This window comes from Artemia sp. Qi Xiang Cuo, chromosome 4, assembly GCF_049724085.1.
Source record: "Artemia sp. Qi Xiang Cuo chromosome 4, ASM4972408v1, whole genome shotgun sequence".
Taxonomy (NCBI): domain Eukaryota; kingdom Metazoa; phylum Arthropoda; class Branchiopoda; order Anostraca; family Artemiidae; genus Artemia; species Artemia sp. Qi Xiang Cuo.
The window spans coordinates 49,199,703-49,219,466 of record NC_142797.1 but is presented as its reverse complement, the minus strand read 5'-3'; the positions used below and the strand labels follow the sequence as shown (position 1 = coordinate 49,219,466).

The following is a 19,764-nucleotide window of genomic DNA, read 5'->3' as shown; positions in this document are numbered from 1 at the left end:
GAAATGCCTTTGAAAAGTATTGCATATTGGCGCATTCAAAAGAACCAAAAAGCTGTAAAGTAAAGTTGTGGGTGAAAAGGATGGATGCTTCAACTTGTAAAATGGGTTTAGTAGGGACATTAAGAAAGGAACTTGCTCTGAAATGCCTTTTGAAAAGTATTTGTTGGTGTTGAGGTATCCAAAAAGCTGTAAAGTAAAGTTGTGAGTGGAAAGGATGGGTACTTCAAGTTGGAAAATGGGTTTAGAAGTGACATTAAGAAAAGAAGTTGCTCTGAAATGCCTTTTGAAAGGTATTGCTTGGTGTTGGAGCATTCAAAAAGCTGTAAAGTAAAGTTGTGGGTGAAAAGGAAGGATGCTTCAACTTGTAAAATCGGTTTCGGAGGGACATTAAGAAAGGAACTTGCTCTGAAATGCCTTTTGAAAAGTATTGCTTGGTGTTGAGATATCCAAAAAGCTGTAAAGTAAAGTTGTTGGTGAAACGGGTGGGTACTTCAAGTTTAAAAATGGGTTTAGAAGGGACATTAAGAAAAGATGTTGCTCTGAAATGCCTTTTGAAAGGTATTTCTTGGTGTTGAGTTATCTAAAAAGCTGTAAAGTAGATGTGGGTGAAAAGGATGGATGCTTCTACTTGTAAAATGGGTTTAGGAGGGACATTAAGAAAGGAACTTGCTCTGAAATGCCTTTTGAAAAGTATTTCTTGGTGTTGAGGTATTCAAAAAGCTGTAAAGTAAAGTTGTGTGTGAAAAGGATGGGTACTTCAAGTTGTAAAATGGGTTTAAAAGTGACATTAAGAAAAGAAGTTGCTCTGAAATGCCTTTTGAAAGGTATTTCTTGGTGTTGAGGTATCCAAAAAGCTGTAAAGTAAACAAAGTTTTCTACTCTAAAGCTGATAAAAACCATAAAAACAGGTTGCTTGAAATGAAAGCATGGGATAAAGTCTCATAAGAAGTTGGAGTTGAAGGTAAGATTAATAGGCTAATTTAGATGGTTTGGCCTAATTAAAAAAAAATATAGACTAGTTTATTAGTTTTGTACAGTATAGCCCAGGTTCTGCAAAAAAAGGCCTTTATTGGACATAGCAGCTAAATATATAGACTTGCATGGGACAGGCTACTCTGGTAGTCAGTCACACCTTTGAGTAGGCTAGTCAACCCTAGGCTATCTAAAAAAGTTGAATAAATATGCTATGTTTTTTTTTATAATAGAGAACGACCTCTTGTCTACACTAATACGGGTTGCTGTGAAGATTGATACAAGTTTTAAGAAGTGTTAATTAAATAATTTTACGAAAATGTATAAAATGAAAATGTACATAATATTATTAATTATACATTATATTAATTATGGTGAATCCTTTAATTTTACTTTATCTGAGAATATAGAGTTATAATCAGGATTCACTTGTTACTGTAGAGCGACTCGAACTTCTATCTTCGTTGTCAAGAAGAGAGCTCACTAGCCAATGCGCTACAGCAACTGATAGTAAACAAGTAATTATAGGGTTGATGATGTGTCTAGAAATTCCTCACGCAGTCAGATCGGCAGGTTTCCTAAATTTAATACAAAAAATTATAATAAAGAACGACTTTTTGCCTATACTAAATTTTAGTTAATTTAGGTTAGGGTAATTAGGTTAGTTAAAAAAGGTTAGTAATTCCACAGATAGCTTGGCACTGGAACATCGTAGAGAGTTGTTTAATGGCTCATTTTAAAGAAAATTAATGGGGTTAAATTTACATTAAAAGACGATCACTGAAATAACAAACCATTCCATACATTGGACTTAGTTAGCTACTTGATTGTTTGAGTTTCGTCTCTTACTATTTAAAAGAAGAAAAAGCCGTAGGCTTTTTCCTGTTTGTATTTATAGTTAAAAAACGAACTCAAGTCAAAAGAAACTGAACACTGTGGTTCATTCATATTATCTTCATTATTTTAGCTAGAATGTAATCCGGGTTGCAGCGGTAGCTTGCAACCTAGTAAGAGACGATCACGTCCAATGTTAAGAAATATAAAAACTCATAACTCCTAAAAAAAGAGTCAAATCAAAACAAAAAGTACACCATTAGTATCGCCTTGTCCAAAATTCCTATAAGGAAAACTTACCGCCCTTTGGCTTGAATAACAAAGAATATATATTGGCTTGAAAATCAAGGAAATTGACTTTTACCACGTTATTCTCCACAAAGGGGATATTTTTTTCTTTCTTCTTCTTTTCCACAGATAGCTTGGCACTGGAACATCGTAGAGAGTTGTTCAATGGCTCATTTTAAAGGAAATTAATTGGGTTAAAAACCTTTTGTACTTCAAACAATGTATTTTTAAAATAGAATCAGTTTTTTACGAAAAATCACATATTTCATATTAAAGAATGATCAATGACGTCATAATCGTATACCAGTGGTAGGATTTGAACCCACATTTTTACAAATTCCCATCAGTATCATGGCTGTTTACATTAAAAGACGATCATTGGAATAACATACCACTGCATACATTGGACTTAGTTAGCTACTTGATTGCTTGAGGCTCGTCTCTTACTATTTCAAAGAAGAAAAAGCCGTAGGTTTTTTCCTGTTTGTAATAATATAGCATGAAATTACATTAAAGGACCATCATTTGAATATCCGGGTTGCAGCGGTAGCTAGCAACCTAGTAAGAGACGATCACCTCCAATGTTAATCCGGGTTGCAGCGATAGCTAGCAACCTAGTAAGAGACGATCACGTCCAATGTTAAGAAATATAAAAACCCATAGTTCCTAACAAAGGAGTCAGATCAAAACAAGAATTACACTATTAGAACCGCCTTATCCGAAACCCCTGTATAGAAAACTTACTGTCTCTTGGCTTGAACAACAAGGAAAGTATATTGATTATAATAAAGAACGACCTCTTGCCTATACTAAATTTTATACGCCACTTAATTATAGTATAGGTTATATAATAAAAAACGATCTCGTGCCTATATTAATTTATATTAAAGTTATTATATTTGGCTAGGATTACAGTAAAGAACGATCTCTCTCTCATACTAACTGATATATGGTGGTTTCAGGTGTAGTTGCATCCGGGTTGCAGCGGTAGCTAGCAACCTAGTAAGAGACGATCACGTCCAATGTTAAGAAATATAAAAACCCATAGTTCCTAAAAAAGGAGTCAGATCAAAACAAAAAGTACACCAGTAGAACCGCCTTGTCCGAAACCCCTGTATAGTAAACTTTCTGTCCCTTGGCTTGAACAGCAAGGGAAATATATTGGCTTGAAAATCAAGAAAAGTGGCAGCTACTACAACATTCTGCCTAAACGGGATATTTTTTTTTCTTTTTTTCTTTTTTTCTTTTGTATCCAGAGATAGCTTGGCACTGGAACATCGTAGAGAGTTGTTCAATGGCTCATTTTAAAGGAAATTAATTGGGTTAAAATCTTTTGTAGCTAAAATAAATTGTTTCTAAAAGAGAATAAATTTTTCCACTAAAAACTGCATTTTTTATGTCTTTTCACACTGCAGTCTTTCAAACATAATCGCATACCAGCGGTAAGATTTGAACCCAAGCCTCCGAAGAGACTGGTGGCTAACACCAGTGCCTTGGACCACTCGGCCAGGCTGCCTCTCATAAATAAATATATGTGAATCTGGGTTGCAGCAGTAGCTAGCAACCTAGCAAGAGACGATCAGTCCAATTCTAAGAAATATTTATAATAAAGAACGACCTCTTGCCTGTACTAAATTTCATACGCCACATAATTATAGTATAGGTTAGTAATTCAACAGATATCTTCGCACTGGAACATTGTAGAGAGTTGTGCAATGGTTCATTTTAAAGTAAATTAATGGGGTTAAAAACTTTCTTACAGTAAAGAACGATCTCTCCCATACTAACTGATATATGGTGGTTCCAGGTTTAGTTAAATAAAGGACGAATGTAGCTCATCATAAATGGCATTTTCAATTATCCGGGTTGCAGCGGTAGCTAGTAACCTAGCCTGGGTTGCAGCGGTATTACAATAAAGAACGACCTCTTGCCTATACTAAATTTTATACGCCAGTTATCCGGGTTGCAGCGGTAGCTAGCAACCTAGTAAGAGACGATCACCTCCAATGTTAAGAAATATAAAACCCCCCAACTCCTAAAAAAAGAGTCAGATCAAAACAAAAAGTACACCATTAGAACCGCCTTGTCCGAATCCTCTATAAAGGAAACTTACCGCCCTTTGGCTTGAATAACAAAGAAAATATATTGGCTTGAAAATCAAGAAAATAGACTTTTACCACGTTATTCTCCAAAAACGGGATATTTTTTTCTTTTTTCTTTTCCACAGATAGCTTGGCACTGGAACATCGTAGAGGGTTGTTCAATAGCTCATTTTAAAGGAAATTAATTGGGTTATTACATAAAGGACGAATATAGCTCATCATAAATGGTGTTTGTTTACATTAAAAGACGATCACTGAAATAACAAACCATTCCATACATTGGACTTAGTTAGCTACTTGATTGATTGAGTTTCGTCTCTTACTATTTAAAAGAAGAAAAAGCCGTAGGCTTTTTCCTGTTTGTATTTATAGTTAAAAAACGAACTCAAGTCCAAAGAAACTGAACACTGTGGTTCATTCATATTATCTTCATTATTTTAGCTAAAATGTAAATAAACAAGTTTCTTTTTTAAATTTTAAATTGAAAAGATAGTGCTTTTAATTCAACATATTATTTACATTAAAAGACGATCACTGAAATAACAAACCATTCCATACATTGGACTTTGTTAGCTACTTGATTGTTTGAGTTTCGTCTCTTACTATTTAAAAGAAGAAAAAGCCGTAGGCTTTTTCCTGTTTGTATTTATAGTTAAAAAAGAACTCAAGTCCAAGGAAACTGAACCCTGTGGTTCATTCATATTATCTTCATTATTTTAGCTAGAATGTAAATAAACAAGTTTCTTTTTTATTTACAATAAAGAACGACCTCTTGCCTATACTAATTACAGTAGAGATACAGTAAAGAACAATCTCTCTCCCATACTAACTGATATATGGTGGTTCCAGGTGTAGTTACATAAAGGACGAATATAGCTCATCAAAAATTTATAATAAAGAACGAGCTCATGACTATACTAAATTTTATACGCCACTTAATTATAGTATAGGTTAGTAATTCAACAGATAGCTTGGCACTGGAACATCGTAGATAGTTGTTCAATGGCTCATTTTAAAGTTACATCACGTCGCTAATTAAGTCATATATGGTTATTAGTACACAATAGGTTTTAGATATTTTATAATAAGGAACGAACTCTTGCCTATAATAGATCAGATACTCAACTTAATTATAGTTAATGATATGGTTTTATTGGTAGCTGAATTAAAAATTATAAGAAAACGACCCCGGCTGGATTTGAACCACCAACCTCTCGGTTAACGGCCGATTGCGCTAGCTACTTGGACTATGACGTCATTAATTAAAGTTGTAAAATTAACAATATGATACATAACTGATATGATACATAATGATACGAAAAAGCCTTAGGCTTTTTTCTGTTTGTAATAATATATTAGTAATGACGGTATTTCTAATGACTATATCAGAATTTACACAAAGAATTGTAAGGAATGAACTATAGACCATAAAATACATCTGTCAAACAGTTCATGGCTTAAAACTGTATAGTAAGAGCAACCCGGCTCAATAGTGACCAAAACTCTAAAAAGGAATTTTGATACAAAGAGATAAAAGAGCCCATGGAACGAAATATAGCCCATGGTAACTGAAGTATTAAAAGGAATCGTTATATGGAGGATGATGCAACACATACTAATCTTTAGATAAGATAGTATAGCATAAATTAATTTTAATTATCCAGGTTGCAGCGGTAGCTAGCAAACTAGTAAGAGACGATCACGTCCAATGTTAAGAAATATAAAAACCCATAGCTCCTGAAAAAGGAGGCAGATCAAAACAAAAAGTACACCATTAGAACCGTCTTGTCCGAAACCCCTGTATAGGAAACTTTCTGTCATTTGGCTTGAACAGCAAGGGAAATATATTGGCTTGAAAATCAAGAAAATTGACTTTAACCACGTTATTCTCCACAAACGGCATATTTTTTTTCCACAGATAGCTTGGCACTGGAACATCGTAGAGAATTATTCAATACCTTATTTTAAAGGAAAATAATTCGGTTAAATATCTTTTGTAACTAAAATAAATTATTTCCAAGACAGAATAAATTTTTTTACTAAAAACTGCATTTTGATGTCTTTCCATACTGCAGTCTTTTCAAAGATATTTGATTTTTGTACATAAATCATAATCGTATACCAGCGGTAAGATTTGAAACCATATATCCGGGTTGCAGCGGTAGCTAGCAACCTAGTAAGAGACGATCACGTCCAATAATAAGAAATATAAAAACCCAAAGTTCCTAACAGAGGAGTCAGATCAAAACCAAAAGTACACCATTAGAACCGCCTTGTCCGAAACCCCTGTATAGGAAACTTTCTGTCCCTTGACTTGAACAGCAAGGGCAATATATTGGCTTGAAAATCAAGAAAAGTGGCAGCAACTACAAAATTCTGCCTAAACGGGATCTTTTTTTCTTTTTTTTCTTTTTTCTTTCTTTTCCACAGATAGCTTGGCACTGGAATATCGTAGAGAGTTGTTCAATAGCTCATTTTAAAGGAAATTAGATGGGTTAAAAATCTATAGTAACTAAAATAAATTATTTTTAAAAGACAATAAATTTTTCCACCAAAAACTGCATTTTTGATGTCTTTTCACACTGCAGTATTTCAAACATAATCGTATACCAGCGGTAAGATTTTACAGTAAAGAACGATCGCTCAAGTATAGTAACTGATATATGGTGGTTCCAGGGGTAGTTACTTGTGGTTCGTCTCTTACTATTTCAAAGAAGAAAAAGCCGTAGGCTTTTTCCTGTTTGTAATGATATAGCATAAAACGAATTCCAAGTTGTAACTGACGTCATCCTGGTTGTTATAGTAAAGAACGAACTCTTACCCCTAGTTACCTACTATGTCATGTCAAATTAGCTACTTCATTTCATCTAATTTTGTTTAAAAATAATTCCCACACCAGGATTCGAACCCAAGACAATTAATTGAAAGCCAACTACCCTAAACCACTAAACCAAATGAGATATATATAGAAAGCTAATTAATTGTTTTATGATCTCTTTTAGCATAAATTTCATCAGATATAGCTGAAACCTAGTAAAGAACAACCACGGCACATAATAACTATTTCCGGGTTGCAGCGGTAGCTCGCAACCTAGTAAGAGACGATCACGTCCAATGTTAAGAAATATAAAAACCCCTAACTCCTAAAAAAAGAGTCAGATCAGAACAAAAATTACACCATTAGAACCGCCTTGTCCAAAACCCCTATAAAGGAAACTTACCGCTCTTTGGCTTGAATAACAAAGAAAATATATTGACTTGAAAATAAAGAAAATTGAGTTTACCACGTTATCCGGGTTGCAGCGGTAGCTAGCAACCTAGTAAGAGACGATCACGTCCAATGTTAAGAAATATAAAAACCCATAGTTCCTAACAAAGGAGTCAGATCAAAACAAAAAGTAGACCATTAGAACCGCCTTGTCCGAAACCCCTGTATAGGAAACTTTCTGTCCCTTGGCATGAACAGCAAGGGAAATATATTGGCTTGAAAATCAAGAAAATTGACTTTAACCACGTTATTCTCCCCAAACAGGATATTTTTTTCTTTTTTCTTTTTTCTTTTTTTTTTTTCTTTTCCACATATAGCTTGGCACTGGAACATCGTAGAGGGTTGTTCAATAGCTCATTTTAAAGGAAATTAATTGGGTTAAAAATCTATAGTAACTAAAATAAATTATTTCTAAAAGAGAATAAATTTTTCCACCAAAAACTGCATTTTTGATGTCTTTTCACACTGCAGTCTTTCAAACATAATCGTATACCAGCGGTAAGATTTGAACCCACGCCTCCGAAGAGACTGGTGGCTAACACCAGTGTCTTGGACCACTCGGCCAGGCTGCCTCTCATAAATAAATATATATGTGAATTTGGGTTGCAGCAGTAGCTAGCAACCTAGTAAGAGACAATCAGTCCCATGCTAAGAAATATAACAAAACTCCTAAAAATAGAGTAAGATCAAAACGAAAGTACATCATTGAAACTACTTTGTCTGAAACCCTACTAGATAAATAATGAATGTCGTCATAGCTTTATATTAGATTAGAGCTATGACGTGAATAGAAAAATCATTACGCCGTGACGTCATAATTACTACTTAAGAACAACAAAGATGTAAATTTTCTCAGTCTTGATTAGAATAATGGTTAGATCGAAGCAAGCTATACGCAATTTGAAAAAACAGTACTACACAAACAACAGAGATAGTATCTTGAAAAGAGAAAAGCAAAAATATTCAACCGACCAGGCGCATCGAGAAGTAAAAATTGAGAGAGCAAAACAAAGGTATTCAACCGACCAGGTGTATCGAGAAGTAATAATTGAGAGAGCAAAATACATAAAGGATCGATGTGGTTCATTATAAATTATAAAAGGTTTAGAGCTTCTAATGTTCGAAGATTATAGAGTTAAAAATTTTCCAATCCGGGTTGCAGCGGTAGCTAGCAACCTAGTAAGAGACGATCACCTCCAATGTCAAGAAATATAAAACCCCCCAACTCCTAAAAAAAGAGTCAGATCAAAACAAAAAGTACACCATTAGAACCGCCTTGTCCGAATCCTCTATAAAGGAAACTTACCTCCCTTTGGCTTGAATAACAAAGAAAATATATTGGCTTGAAAATCAAGAAAATTGACTTTTACCACGTTATTCTCCACAAACGGGATATTTTTTTCTTTCCGCTTTTTCTTTCTGCTCAGCTAGCTGGGCACTGGAAAATCATAGAGAGCTGTATAATAGCTCATTTTAAAGGAAATTGCAACATCTAGTCACTTTTGTATTTAAAAATAAAATACTTTTTAAAGTAGAATCAATTTTGTCAAAAAAATTGCATTTTTGATGTATTTTCATACTGCAGTCTTTTCAAAGATATTTGAATTTTGAAGCAATAAAACAGTCCATGTAATGAACTCTATAGTAATAATAGCTACTTGTCTCAATAGTAACCGAAACTCCTGGAACCAAAATTTTCTTTTTTGGCTTAATCGCTAAAATTATTATGTAATTTTACATAAAGGATCGATATGTTTAAAGTAAAGAATGAATAGAAAAATATAATAAAGATCGAACTCTTCCCTATACTAACTTGCAGACGCAACTTCACTATAGTTAAGATTACAGTATTTACATTATACATCATTATAAATTATAAAAGGTTCAAATGTTCGAAGATTATAGAGTTTTCCCACACCGGGAATCGAACCCGAGCCTGTTAAGTGAAAGTTAACTATCCTAGCCGCTAGACCATATGGAACCATAAAGAAGTATGATTTAAGAGCCATATGCATATTATTATTTCACCATACTAATTATAATCCGGGTTGCAGCGGTAGCTAGCAACCTAGTAAGAGACGATCACCTCCAATGTCAAGAAATATAAAACCCCCCAACTCCTAAAAAAAGAGTCAGATCAAAACAAAAAGTACACCATTAGAACCGCCTTGTCCGAATACTCTATAAAGGAAACTTATCGCCCTTTGGCTTGAATAACAAAGAAAATATATTGGCTTGAAAATCAAGAAAATTGACTTTTACCACGTTATTCTCCACAAACGGGATATTTTTTTCTTTCCGCTTTTTTTTTTCTGCTACAATAAAGAACGACACCTTGCCCATGTTAACTAAAGCATAAATAGGGATTATGTAATTTCCAATAGTTCATAATAAAGATCGAACTCTTCCCTATACTAACTAGCATACGCAAATTCACTATAGTTAAGATTACAGTATTTATATTATACATCATTATAAATTATAAAAGGTTCAAATGTGCGAAGATTATTGAGTTAAAAATTTTCCCACACCAAGAATCGAACCCGAGCCTCTTAAGTGAAAGTTAAATATCCTAGCCACTAGACCATATGGAACCATAAAGAAGTATGATTTAAGAGCCATATGCATATTATTATTTCACCATACCAATTATAATAAGGCCAAAACAATCCGGGTTGCAGCGGTAGCTAGCAACCTAGTAAGAGACGATCACGTCCAATGTTAAGAAATATAAAAACCCATAGCTCCTAAAAAAGGAGTCAGATCAAAACAAAAAGTACACCATTAGAACCGCCTTGTCCGAAACCCCTGTATAGGAAACTTTCTGTCCCTTGGCTTGAACAGCAAGGGAAATATATTGGCTTGAAAATCAAGAAAATTGACTTTAACCACTTTATTCTCCCCAAAAGGGATATTTTTTTCTTTTTTTTTTGTATCCAGAGATAGCTTGGCACTGGAACATCGTAGAGGGTTGTTCAATAGCTCATTTTAAAGGAAATTAATCGGGTTAAAAATCTATAGTAACTAAAATAAATTATTTCTAAAAGAGAATAAATTTTTCCAATAAAAACTGTATTTTTGATGCAGTGACGTCATAATTACTATATAAGATTCTCTTTTCTTTGTTTCCAGTATAATAAAGATCAAACTCTTCCCTATACTAACTTGCATACGCAACTTTACTATAGTTAAGATTACAGTATTTTTATAATTTTCTTTACATTAAAAGACGATCACTGAAATAACAAACCATTCCATACATTGGACTTAGTTAGCTACTTGATTGTTTGAGTTTCGTCTCTTACTATTTAAAAGAAGAAAAAGCCGTAGGCTTTTTCCTGTTTGTATTTATCCGGGTTGCAGCGGTAGCTAGCAACCTAGTAAGAGACGATCACGTCCAATGTTAAGAAATATAAAAACCCATAGCTCCTAAAAAGGAGTCAGATCAAAACAAAAAGTACACCATTAGAACCGCCTTGTCCGAAACCCCTGTATAGGAAACTTTCTGTCCCTTGGCTTGAACAGCAAGGGAAATATATTGGCTTGAAAATCAAGAAAATTGACTTTAACCACGTTATTCTCCCCAAAAGGGATATTTTTTTCTTTTTTTTTTGTATCCAGAGATAGCTTGGCACTGGAACATCGTAGAGGGTTGTTCAATAGCTCATTTTAAAGGAAATTGATTGGGTTAAAAATCTATAGTAACTAAAATAAATTATTTCTAAAAGAGAATAAATTTTTCCAATAAAAACTGTATTTTTGATGCAGTGACGTCATAATTACTATATAAGATTCTCTTTTCTTTGTTTCCAGTATAATAAAGATCAAACTCTTCCCTATACTAACTTGCATATGCAACTTTACTATAGTTAAGATTACATTATTTTTATAATTTTATTTACATTAAAAGACGATCACTGAAATAACAAACCACTCCATACATTGGACTTAGTTAGCTACTTGATTGTTTGAGTTTCGTCTCTTACTATTTAAAAGAAGAAAAAGCCGTAGGCTTTTTCCTGTTTGTATTTATATCCGGGTTGCAGCGGTAGCTAGCAACCTAGTAAGAGACGATCACGTCCAATGTTAAGAAATATAAAAACCCATAGCTCCTAAAAAGGAGTCAGATCAAAACAAAAAGTACACCATTAGAACCGCCTTGTCCGAAACCCCTGTATAGGAAACTTTCTGTCCCTTGGCTTGAAAAGAAAGGGAAATATATTGTCTTGAAAATCAAGAAAATTGACTTTAACCACGTTAGTCTCCCCAAAAGTGATATTTTTTTCTTTTTTTTTTGTATCCAGAGATAGCTTGGCACTGGAACATCGTAGAGGGTTGTTCAATAGCTCATTTTAAAGGAAATTAATTGGGTTAAAAATCTATAGTAACTAAAATAAATTATTTCTAAAAGAGAATAAATTTTTCCAATAAAAACTGTATTTTTGATGCAGTGACGTCATAATTACTATATAAGATTCTCTTTTCTTTGTTTCCAGTATAATAAAGATCAAACTCTTCCCTATACTAACTTGCATATGCAACTTTACTATAGTTAATATTACAGTATTTTTATAATTTTCTTTACATTAAAAGACGATCACTAAAATAAAAAACCACTCCATACATTGGACTTAGTTAGCTACTTGATTGTTTGAGTTTCGTCTCTTACTATTTAAAAGAAGAAAAAGCCGTAGGCTTTTTCCTGTTTGTATTTATATCCGGGTTGCAGCGGTAGCTAGCAACCTAGTAAGAGACGATCACGTCCAATGTTAAGAAATATACAAACCCATAACTCCTAAAAAAGGAGTCACATCAAAACAAAAAGTACACCATTAGAACCGCCTTGTTCGAAACCCCTGGATAGGAAACTTTCTGTCCCTTGGCTTGAACAGCAGGGGAAATATATTGGCTTGAAAATCAAGAAAATTGACTTTAACCACGTTATTCTCCCCAAAAGGGATATTTTTTTCTTTTTTTGTATCCAGAGATAGCTTGGCACTGGAACATCGTAGAGGGTTGTTCAATAGCTCATTTTAAAGGAAATTAATTGGGTTAAAAATCTATAGTAACTAAAATAAATTATTTCTAAAAGAGAATAAATTTTTCCAATAAAAACTGTATTTTTGATGCAGTGACGTCATAATTACTATATAAGATTCTCTTTTCTTTGTTTCCAGTATAATAAAGATCAAACTCTTCCCTATACTAACTTGCACACGAAACTTTACTATATTTAAGATTACATTATTTTTATAATTTTCTTTACATTAAAAGACGATCACTCAAATAACAAACCACTCCATACATTGGACTTAGTTAGCTACTTGATTGTTTGAGTTTCGTCTCTTACTATTTAAAAGAAGAAAAAGCCGTAGGCTTTTTCCTGTTTGTATTTATATCCGGGTTGCATATAATAAAGAACAACCTCTTGACTATACTAGCTTTTATACGCCACTTAATTATAGTGTAGGTTAGTAATTCAACAGGTAGCTTGGCACTGGAACATCGTAGAGAGTTTTTCAATGGCTCATTTTAAAGCAAATTAATGGGGTTAAAACCTTTTGTAATTAATATATAATACAGAACAACCTCTTGACTATACTAACTTTTATACGCCACTTATCCGGGTTGCAGCGGTAGCTAGCAACCTAGTAAGAGACGATCACGTCCAATGTTAAGAAATATAAAAACCCATAGTTCCTAACAAAGGAGTCAGATCAAAACAAAAAGTACACCATTAGAACCGCCTTGTCCGAAACCCCTGTATAGAAAACTTTCTTTCCCTTGGCTTGAACAGCAAGGGAAATATATTGGCTTGAAAATCAAGAAAATTGACTTTAACCACGTTATTCTCCCCAAACGGGATATTTTTTTCTTTTTCTTTTTTTTTTCTTTTCCACAGATAGCTTGGCACTGGAACATCGTAGAGGGTTGTTCAATAGCTCATTTTAAAGTAAATTAATTGGGTTAAAAACCTTTTGTAACTAAAATAAATTATTTCTAAAAGAGAATAAATTTTTCCACCAAAAACTGCATTTTCGATGTCTTTTCACACTCCAGTCTTTCAAACATAATCGTATACCTTATAATAAAGAACGATCTCTTGCCTATACTAAATTATATAGGCCACTTAACTATAGTATAGGTTAGTAAATTTTCCGGGTTGCAGCGGTAGCTAGCAACTTAGTAAGAGACGATCACGTCCAATGTTAAGAAATATAAAAACCCATAGTTCCTAACAGAGGAGTCAGATCAAATTAAAAAGTACACCATTAGAACCGCCTTGTCCGAAACCCCTGTAAAAGAAACTTTCTGTCCCTTGGCTTGAACAGCAAGGGAAATATATTGGCATGAAAATCAAGAAAATTGACTTTAACCACGTTATTCTCCCCAAACGGGATATTTTTTTCTTTTTTCTTTTTTCTTTTTCTTTTCCACAGATAGCTTGGCACTGGAACATCGTAGAGGGTTGTTCAATAGCTCATTTTAAAGGAAATTAATTGGGTTAAAAACCTTTTGTAACTAAAATAAATTATTTCTAAAAGAGAATAAATTTTTCCACCAAAAACTGCATTTTTGATGTCTTTTCACACTGCAGTCTTTCAAACATAATCGTATACCAGCGGTAAGATTTGAACCCACTCCTCCGAAGAGACTGGTGGCTAACACCAGTGTCTTGGACCACTCGGCCAGGCTGCCTCTCATAAATAAATATATATGTGAATTTGGGTTGCAGCAGTAGTTTACAGTAAAGAACGATCGCTCATGCATAGTAACTGATATATGGTGGTTCTAGGGGTAGTTACTTGTGGTTCGTCTCTTACTATTTCAAAAAAGAAAAAGCCGTAGACTTTTTCCTGTTTGTAATGATATAGCATAAAACGAATTCCAAGTTGCAACTGACGTCATCCTGTTTGTTATAGTAAAGAACGAACTCTTGCCCTTAGTTACCTACTATGTCTTGTCAAATTAGCTAATTAATTTCATCTAATGTTGTTTAAAAATAAGTCCCGTACCGGGATTTGAACCCAACTATTGAAATTAGCTAATACATTAAAAGACGACAATTGTATACATTGGAATTAGTTAGCTACTTGATTGTTTGAGGTTCGTCTCTTACTATTTTTCGAAGAAGAAAAAGCCGTAGGATTTTTCCTATTTGTAATCAGTTTATTTTCCGGGTTGCAGCGGTAGCTAGAAACCTAGTAAAAGACGATCACGTCCCATAGTAAAAACTAAAGTTACAATAAAGAACGACATCTAGCCCATGTTAACTGAAACATAAATTGGGATTATGTAATTTCCATCAGTATCATGGCTGTAGAGATGGCGGAAACCTAGTAAAGAACAAACCATAACATTAAAGAACATTTCATGTTTAAGATTGATCATTGATGCCATAATCATAGTTTGTAGCCAGGTCGTCTCCTACTATTACAATTAAGAAAAAGCCATAAACTTTTTCCTGTTTGTAATTTCACATCAAACATCCGGGTTGCAGAGGTAGCTAGCAACCTAGTATTGTGACACAAGGACAAGATGATCTCATGTACTAGTTATTAAAATCCCGGTTACAGCGGTATCTAGCAATCCGGGTTGCAGCGGTAGCTAGCAACCTAGTAAGAGACGATCACGTCCAATGTTAAGAAATATAAAAACCCCTAACTCCTAAAAAAAGAGTCAAATCAAAACAAAAAGTACACCATTATAACTGCCTTGTCCAAAACCCTACAAAGGAAACTTACCACCCTTTGGCTTGAATAACAAAGAAAATATATTGGCTTGAAAATCAAGAAAATTGACTTTAACCACTTTATTCTCCACAAACAGGATATTTTTTTCTTTCTCTTTTTTTCTTTCTTTTCCACAGATAGCTTGGCAATGGAATATCGTAGAGAGTTGTTCAATAGTCCGGGTTGCAGTGGTAGCTAGCAACCTAGTAAGAGACGATCACGTCCAATGTTAAGTCCAGTAAAAAACCCATAGTTCCTAAAAAAGGAGTCAGGTCAAAACAAATAGACTTAAATAAAATAAAATATTATTAGATAGTAGTAAGAGACGATCACGTCCCATTATTACATAAAAGAGAGAGTTTATTATAAATGGAGACTATGTAAGCTTCAGTGGATTTAGCTGAAACCTAGTAAATAACAAATTATGTTGAAGAATCATTACAGTATTTATATAATGATAAAGCAAAAGGTATGAGAAAAAAGTGCAAAACTTTGTAAACTGCAAAAATATTTAGGATGTTTTAGTAACAATTTCAGATACATTCCTAAGAAATTTTAAATGAGTTTTATGTTATCTTAACGTTTAAACAACTTGATACAACTTGAGATTTTCCTTAGAATAGTCGGTGAAAGAAGTAGTAATTTTTGAAAAGATGGCTGATAGCCAATATAGGCCACAATCTGAAAAGCTTACTCATATTGAAAACTTATGTGGACTGAATTTTCAGCAAAAGCCACATTTTCAGTTTTCAGCAAAGCCGACTTCCTGGAATTGTTTGTATGATTGGTCCTGCTTCTGCCAAAGTTGATCTTCTTGAAGAAATTATCGAAACTGGAATGAATATTGAGCGTCTATGTTTCTCTCACGGCTCATACGAATACCATGCAAACACAATTCGATGTATTCGTGAAGCTATATCTAAAGTAGAAAAGAGACTAAATATGACTGTTCCTATAGCCATAGCTCTAGATACTAAAGGTACGGAAAACAGGACTGGATTCTTGCAAGGAGGCGCATCAAAAGAAGTAAATTTGTGTAAAGGGGAGTTATCGAACTTACCGCCCATAAGGATTTTGCTGAGAAATTTTCCACTCAAGTCCTTTACGTTGATTATGGATGTATCGATAAGGTAGTAAAAGTTGGCTCCAAGGTTTAAATTGATGAAAGTCCCATATCTGTAGTTATCGAAGAAACAGGTTCTGACTTCCTTATCTGCAACATTGAAAATGACGAGAGCCTGGGAGCAGAAAAGGAGTTAACCTACCAAGAACTCCAGTAGAAGTGCAAGTCGTTTCTGAAAAAGACATGAAGGGTTGTCTTTCCAGAGTCGAACAGGGAACTGATATGGTTTTTCCCAGCTTTACGAGAAATACTGAGGGTGTCAGAGAAATTAGAGTAGTTTTAGAAGGAAAGGGCAGGAATATTTTGTCATTTCCAAGATCGAAAACCAACAGGGCAAAGAGAACTAGATGAAATCACTGCGGAATTTGATGGCATTATGGCTGCACGTGGTGACCTTGACATCGAGATTCTCCCAGAAAAAGTATTCATCGCCCAAAAAGCCATGATTGCACGTTGTAACACTGCTGGATAGCCAGTTATTTGTGCCACTCAAATGCTTGAATCCGTGTTGAAGAAACTTCACCCTACTCTTGCTGAGGGCTCCGATTTCACCAATGGGATCCTTGATGGAGCCGATTGTGTCATCCTTTCTGGTGAACCTGCCAAAGATGACTAACTTCCTTAATGTTTCAGAACCGTGGCGAATATCTGCAGAGAAGCTGAAGCAGTTATGTGGCATAGACAAGTGTTTAGTGAATTAACTGCATTGGTGAGACTTCCAACGGAGACTACCCAAATTATCGCAATCGGTGCCGTCAAAGCTGCCTATAACTCCTTGGCAAAAGCTACAATAATTCGTACTACTACTGGCACGTCTGTCCATATGATTACTAGATATAGGTCAGTCTGTCCTGTTATTACAGTTACAAAAATCAATCAGGTTACTCGCCAGTCACTTGCGGAAAGACATCCTACCAATTCGATATTCTGCCGAATGCAATGCTGAAGGAATGAAAGATATTGATTCTAGGATTCAATTTGCCATCCAATTCGCTAAGATTCGTGGCTTTGTCAAACTAGACGACCTAGTCTTCATTGTTACTGGGTGGCACATGAAAGCTGGGTCTACCAACAATGTTAGGATTATAATGGTCAAACAAGAGGCAGACCAATTTAAGATTAAGACATTTTCTGGAAAATAAACAGAAAAAGGGATGATGATTTTTAAAGCTTTATTGAGGGCGTCAAACTCCCTAGTTTATATGTTTTAATTATAAATGTTATCACTGGATAGTTATATATTATCACTAGCCTGCTATAAGTGCTTTCTAAGCGTTTTTTTTTAAATAATAATCATTCCGGATCATTTTAAAATTATAGATGCAATGAACAGTTTATAGATGCAATGCAAAATGTTCGACAACACAGTGAATATACGGAGGCGTACTTTTTAGAAAATTCGTATATTAATTTTGGAAGGAGCAATTGCAGTTTATGTAGCAGCAATAAAAATATATATACAAGCCTACCTATCAACAGCGAAGGAAAAGCAATGTTTTTCAATTATGGCGAAAACGAGCCTGTTAGGGTTATTAGTAAATGTGTTTGTAAGACTAATGATTTAGAACAAATTCCTGGAACACCGACTCAAGAAAAAAGCATTTCTAACTGTTTTTTAAACAGTTCTTTTAGTTCTACTGAATATTTGGCAAAAAATTCTCTGTGTAGTAGAACAAACTGTCCTGAAAAGTACGAGACAACTATTGAAAAATGCTTTAAAACTAGATCTGACAACGAAATTATGATGGCTGAAGTCACCAATAACAATCTGAGTAAACATTCAAAACCAAAAATTGGGCAGCAGGTTACTTGGCAATGTCACCCTGATATCTGCAAGCTCTATCCGACGGATATTGATTATAATAAAGATCGAACTCTTCCCTATACTAACTTGCATACGCAACTTCACTATAGTTAAGATTACAGTATTTATATTATACATCATTATAAATTATAAAAGGTTCAAATGTTCGAAGATTATAGAGTTAAAAATTTTCCCACACCGGGAATCGAACCCGAGCCTGTTAAGTGAAAGTTAACTATCATAGCCACTAGACCATATGGAACCATAAAGAAGTATGATTTTAAGAGCCATATGCATATTATTACTTCACCATACCAATTATAATAAGGCCAAAACAAAATCGTCAACTTGCAACCTTACTTTTGACACATACAATAAAGACCGATCTATAGCCCGTAGTAATTGAAGATCCGGGTTGCACCGTATTATAATAGAAAAAAGGAACTCTAACTTGTATTCAATGTATTACATAAAGGGTTGCAGCGGTAGCTAGCAACCTAGTAAGAGACGATAACACCCCATAGTAAAAAGTAAAGTAACCCATAATTCCTGAAAAAAGATTCATATCAAAATCCGGGTTGCAGCGGTAGCTAGCAACCTAGTAAGAGATCAAGTCCAATGTTAAGAAATAAAAAAAAACCATAGCTCCTAAAAAAGGAGTCAGATCAAAACAAAAATTACACCATTAGAACCGTCTTGTCCGAAACCCCTGTACAGGAAACTTTCTGTCCCTTGGCTTGAACAGCAAGGGAAATATATTGGCTTGAAAATCAAGAAAATTGACTTTAACCACGTTATTCTCCACAAATTACATAAGGGATCGATCCGGTTCATTACATGTGTTAGAGTAAAGAGCGCACTCGAGCCAAAAGGAACTCAATCCTGTGGTTCATCCATATTTATATTAAAAGACTATCACTAGAAGAACATCCGGGTTGCAGCGGTAGCTAGCAACCTAGTATGAGACGACCACGCCCCAAATTAAAAACTAATGTAACCCATAACTCCTGAAAAAAGATTCAGATCAAAACAAAAAGTACACTATTAGAACCATCTTGTCCAAAACTTCTATATAGCAAACTTACCGTCCTTTGGCTTGAATAACAAAGAAAATATATTGGCTTGAAAATCAAGAATATTTACTTTTACCACGACATTCTCCACAAACGAATTTTTTTTTCTTTCTGTTTTTTTTTACTCCTCAGCTAGCAGGGCACTGAAAAATCATAGAGAGCTGTATAATCACTCATTTTAAAAGAAATTGCAACATATAGTCACTTTTGTAATTAAAAACAAAATATTTTTTAAGTACAATTAATTTTGTCAAATAAACTGCATTTTTGATGTATTTTCGTACTCCAGTGTTTTCAAAGATATTTGAATTTTTACATTAAAGAACGATTTTTAGCCCATAGTAACTGAAGCATTAGATTAAACCTTTATATAGAGGATGATATAACACATATTTATCTTTAGATAAGATGGTATAACACAGCTTAATTTTGATTATTTACCTTAATTAAGCTAAGAATTTTCATACCGGGAGTCAACCTCGGGTTGGCTGAATGAGAGTCAACTATCCTAACCACTAGACTAAATAGGATTTAATAAAATATCTGATTAATGATGTTTATGTTAAT

At 34.1% G+C, this 19,764-nt stretch overlaps 1 pseudogene; it reads left to right on the top strand.

The window, feature by feature from the left end:
- The first annotated feature begins 15,850 nt into the window (after positions 1 to 15,850).
- On the top strand, positions 15,851 to 17,462 carry LOC148953186 (pyruvate kinase pseudogene; annotated as a pseudogene).
- Positions 17,463 to 19,764: the final 2,302 nt, after the last annotated feature.